This window comes from Nannospalax galili, unplaced genomic scaffold (genome assembly GCF_000622305.1).
Source record: "Nannospalax galili isolate Female #2095 unplaced genomic scaffold, S.galili_v1.0 scaffold308, whole genome shotgun sequence".
Lineage (NCBI taxonomy): Eukaryota > Metazoa > Chordata > Mammalia > Rodentia > Spalacidae > Nannospalax > Nannospalax galili.
Genome location: NW_008359214.1, coordinates 168,744 through 174,243, shown reverse-complemented (window position 1 = coordinate 174,243; position 5,500 = coordinate 168,744). Strand labels below are relative to the sequence as shown.

The window sequence follows — 5,500 nt, the reverse complement described above, 5'->3', positions numbered from 1 at the left end:
GGCCCGTGGGGAGAGTTCCCGGAGCCGGGAGCGAACGGCGGCGGTCCAGGCCCCTGCGCGCCGACCCGGGCGGGTGTAGCTGCGGCCGGACGCGGAGAAGCTGCGACCCGAGGCGCGAGCGTGGCCGGAGCCCGCGGGAAGTTGATGGGAGCCCGGAGCCCAGCCCCGCGCGCGGCCGGAGCTACTAGGCTGTACTCATTTCAAAGTACCGCGCCGACCTGAGCGCCGCTGCCCTTTAGGCACGCACAACTTCGCGAGCTCAGAATGACCGCCTGGCGACTCTTGCGGGGGTGCCCCGTGGAACTTTTCTCGAAAGGATTGAGTCGTTCTGATATCCAAGAGTCGTTTCGTGTCTTGGATTTGGCGAATCTGAAAGCAGTAACAAATTATGCGAAATTAAGCAGTTTCGCGGCCATTACGGTTGTAAACACCCAGTTTAATTAGCAGCGCTTTTCCCAGCCTTGCATAGGCATCTTCTAGGCTGATGGGTAGGAGTGAGGTTGAAGGAGAACATGTGTCCCAGCTCTCTGAAACTACGGCCTTAGTGAGAACGGAGAGACCTACTGCAGACAATGGTGGTAAATGTAAAGAACTGGCAGACTACTATGGAATTGGGAAGTTCGTTTCCAGAGAAGTGGGCTTTGACAGATAGTGAAGAATGACTTTGTAGATGTAGTTAGGACAGTGCTTATTGTTCTGCGTAACTGGCACCAGATTCCAATGGTTCACGGAAGTAGAAGGGTGTTTAGCCAGAATTAGACCAAGAAAGAAAGTACCAGCACCTACACGATTAGAATTTGACTTTGACCATAAAATTTTTGATCAGTACAGCGATGTGATCACACCTGTGCTTTGGAGAAGCTGCTCTTGACTTTATAGGTATTACTACGTTTTCTACCCCATTTTGCAGGCACTTAGATTAAGGCAAATAATATTTAAATAACTTTCTCTAATGACATGGCTAGGAAGAAGTTGAAATGAGTGATGACCATGGAAGTCTGGGTCCAGTCCTAGTGGGTTTCAAATCTGTGTGCGTTAAAAAACAACAACCAACAACAACAACAAAACACTACTCCCGCTCATTGGTTCAACAGATTGTAAGTTAAAAATTCACCTTACCCAGCTTTTTTCTTTTTCCTTCACTTTCTTGATTTCACAGAGCTGTCCAGAATAACCTTGGGTCACTCTTCATTTTAGTCTCACTCTGTAGCCCAGGATAGCCTTGAACTCATGATCCTCATGTCTCAGCCTGCAGAGTGAGGTATTAGAGGCTTGGGCCACACCAGGCTTTGGATCAGTCTTCTATTTGAGTTTTCTCCCATTCCTTATTACACGGAGTCCCACACCTGCAAACAAGTCATTCCTTTTTATTTACAAATTCGGTCTTTTAATGCATTCCAACATAGCCTACCTCCTCTAGAAAGGGTAGTTTATTTCGATCCCCAAATTATTCCAAAGTTGTCTCCTTTGGACTCTTAAGCTCCTTAAGGGCAGGGAACCATTATTTTTCTATTTGTAACACCAAGAAATACACTACATTGTAGAGTCTTAGTAAAGTCTAGTGGAGTTGACCTTGGAATGCCCCTGTTCCTTAGACTTCCTCAGATCCCTGCTTTGTTAGGTTGTTATAAATCTCCAGCAATGTTATAGTGTAGCCTTTGCCACTTTGTATTGCAAGGTAACACTTCACACGTTTCTTTTCCACCAGTCTCTGCTGTTCCTGTGAGATCCTAATTCCTAAAGAGCTCAGATATCTAAAAGCAGATAATATTAAAGTACTTAAATCTCTAAGGCTGGTAAGACTGTCTAGGAGTTTGGAAGTTTCCTGTAGTACTTAACAGATCTTCACCAGTTGAAACCTGTGCCAAGGAAGACTTGAGGTTCTCATAGCTTTCAGGTGGCCTGTACTAGGCTTTTAATTGATTGCTATGTAACTTGCGGTGTTAAAATACTGAGTTTCAAAGGTTTAGTCAGAGAAGAGTGCTAAGTGGAAAATACTAGACAAGAGAGCATCTTTAACCAACTCATTGCAGTTCTGACATCCCAGATTTCCCCTTGCTCTGGGGGTTCTTTGTTATTGTCACTGACAAAACTATTGTACTCGTGTCTTTTGTGTACACTATTACTAAATCTGTTCCATCAGTTTTATATAAAGTAGTAGATTAGGGAAATAGTAGTGAATAACTTATGTTTCTGATAATGTGATCTTTAGGGGGATGCAGAAGATCAATTTATTGAAATTTGCCAGTTTTTCAAAAATACATATTTTAAGTCTCCAATGTAAGTAGAATCCCAACCGAAATCAATTTCTTAAAATATACTTCAGGGGCTGGAGAAATGACTTCATGGTTAAGAGCTCTGGCTGCTCTCATAGAGTACCCTGGTTGCGTTTGGTTCCCAGCACCCACGTTAGCCAGGATGGTGGTTAACAGCCGTCCAGAACTTCAGTTTCAGGGGATTTGACACCCCTTTGGCCTCTGCAAGCATTGCATGACTAGGGTATACTTACATACATGCAGTCAGAATACTCATACACAGAATAATAACTTCAACAGAAGTATAGTGACTCCTCCAGTAGCACATAGAGTATTGGCTTTTGTGGACTTGAATTTAAGTGTTTTATGTATTCCTACAGTAAAGTATGTGTGTGTAAATAATTACAGTGGTACCTTGGTCTTTTGTAATGCTTGTAATATGCATAGGATAACTTCATAGAGAAATTTGACTTTATGTTTGTATAGAGAACACTTTGTTTTGCCTTTGGTTTTTCTCATTAGTCTTTAGGGGCAATTGTGTATTTCTACTTAGGAAGCTCAGGGATATATGGCTTTGAATCACCTTTTATTTTTATTTCAAACTTTATTTTGTGTGTGTGGTGTATGCATACATACATACATCTACAGGTGCTCATTCAGAGGCCAGGGAGACATTGCGTGTTCTGCTCTCTCATTCTCTGCTGTATTCCCTTCAGACAGGCTTTCTCACAGAATCTGGAGCTCAATGCCTGGTTTTTGGCTAGGCTGGTGGTAAAAAACCTCCTGAGATCCTCCTGTCTTGGTTCACCACAGTGCTGGGGTTACAGGTTCATGCAGTCACACCTGACTTTTTATGTAGGTACTAGGGATCCAAATTCAGGATTTTTAGTTGAGCTATCTCTCTACCCCTTCCTACCTTCGCTTTCTCCTTCTGTTTCCATTCCCATCTTCATTCTCCTCCTCCTCCTCTTCTTAAATATGTCTGGAGGATTTAATCAATGTATTTGTGTTGTGAGACAATGTTGTCTATAGAATTATTATTGTATTGATTATCTCCCTCAGTGTGCAGATGAGGAAACCGAATCAGAGAGAGTAGTAAGTTTGCTCAATTCTAAGGAGCAGAACCAAAAAGAGAGCCCAAATACCCAGAATGAAGATTCAGTACTTCCAGTGAGTTGTGGTGACCTCTTCTCATTTAAATTGTTGATTAAGAATAACACATTGCCAGCCAGGCTTGGCAGTATATGCTTGCAGTCCCAGCCTCGGCTTCATAATGAGATTCTGTCTTAAAACACCAAACCAACAGAAACAGAACAAGCTGCCACATTTTAAAATGAAAATTAGATTAGAGCATTTTGTAGTATGTATGTTTGCTATCTTTTTGTTTTGGAAAGAGGTTTCTTTGGAGGGGTTATAATCAAGGAAGTTACCATTTTAATTATAATGATCACCTAGGTGTAATTTTTGTGGTCTGAGTATCTGAAAATGCGAGGCACCATATCTTTGTGTTCTGGTTTCTTCAGTTTTGTGTTGAAGACTCTATAAAGTAGTAGTATTAAACTGTAGTTTCAGGCTGGGTGGGGTGGCTCACAGCCTTAATCCCAGCACTTGGAAAGGCGAGGCCGGAAGTTTGTTGCAAATGTGAGGCAGCCATCTGGGTTACACAGAGACCCATTGCTCGAGTTCAAACAAAACAAAAGAAATTATGTTTTCATTTTATTTCAGAAATTATAGTTTGGAACTCCAGAACATTGAAGGTTTAATCACAGAATACTCCAGGTTTGAGGATAGAATACAGGATACAGAGCATGAAATCAAAGGTCTCCTTTCTTCACCTTCCTTGAATCTCACTTCCTTTGGGGTTATTATTGCTCTTTGGTTACTATCACCTTGCAGGTATCTTCTGTTCCACTTGCATACCTAACTCCCTTATCTGTGTCACCTTGAACAGCTAAGAGACTACAGCTTGCATACTGTAATCAAAGTGGTACTGGAGGAGCACAGCCTTGGGTAAATAGTGAAGATGGAGGCACAGCAGCAGTGTGGACTACAAAGGTGTTCTTCCTCTTGTATTCTACATCTCTGCTTGAGGTAGTCACTCTAAAGTAGAACAACTTTCGGAGGTAGGCAGGGACTTTAAATTCCTCACTTTTGACATTCCACAGACAGAGATCTTCCCTTTATATCCCTTCACATGGAAGCTTCTTCACAGGCATATTAATGATTGCAATAAAGAACATGAGATGTGTTCTGCAGCCCACCCTCTGTGCCTTTCTTGTTTGGTTAGAGAGATGCACTATTCCCCGGGAGACTTCTGCTGAATGAGTGCTCTCAATCTTCAGTAAAAAACATTTTTTAGCAGCATTGATACAATCTTTGTAGTAGAATCAATGTAACTCTGCCTTCTATTAGTGCTAATGGTCACAATAAGAGTTTTTGAAAGGGCTATTGGAAGCTTTTACTTCTTCATATTATTCCATAACAACTGTTAGGCATAGGTATACCTATACAGAATATTGGTAGTTATTCCTCTTACCCACTTCTCCCCTTCACCCCTTCTTCTTTTTTTGAGGCATTGTCTTCCCGTGCATCCCAAGCTGGCCTTGAACTGCAGTTCTGCTTTGCTCTCCCAAGCACTGGCATTAACAGGTGCACCACTGCTCACTCAGCTTGCTAGTTGTTGTTGATAAAGTTATGTATTAAGTGAATGCTTTTTTTTCATTAAAATTATGGAATATCTTTTCATTACCACTTTGATAAAATGCTCTTAGTGTACTCTTTGGGAATGATCAGAATCATATCTTTCAGATGCTGAAGAATACTAGAAGAAACTAATTGTTTTTGTTTGGTTTTCAGAGCTACTTATTGGAAACATCCTTATTTTGTTTATTTATTTGTTTATTTATTAATTATTTATTTACAGTATCTCATTCTGTAGACCAGGCTGGCCTGTAATGCATAGGAATCTGCCTATTTTTGCCTCCCAAGTGCTATGATTAAAGGCATGTGTCACCATGCCTGGCTTGGAAACATCCTTCTATTTTGAGATTTCTCCTACTTCTTTAGTGAACATTGGTAACCATCTCTTGTTTATATTATTTGCAAAACTAAAATGTTCAAAAGTTGTATGCCTTTGTTGACTTTCTGTCTTAAAATATGTTATATATTGCCTTGCTGCTTCTATTGATAGTATAAACTCCTGAAAATGACTGGGTATTTTGTCAAACTGTTCAGGCTTTAAGGTG

At 41.1% G+C, this 5,500-nt stretch overlaps 1 protein-coding gene across 4 annotated transcripts in view; it reads left to right on the top strand.

The window, feature by feature from the left end:
- The window catches only part of Tdrd3 (tudor domain containing 3), a gene marked incomplete at its 3' end in the record, with an annotated part of 174,131 nt that overhangs the window by 545 nt on the left and 168,086 nt on the right, over window positions 1–5,500 (top strand). For 2 of the 4 annotated variants that reach the window (XM_017795562.2, XM_029558565.1), the window contains 1 exon segment: window positions 966–1,097. 4 annotated transcript variants of the gene reach the window in all.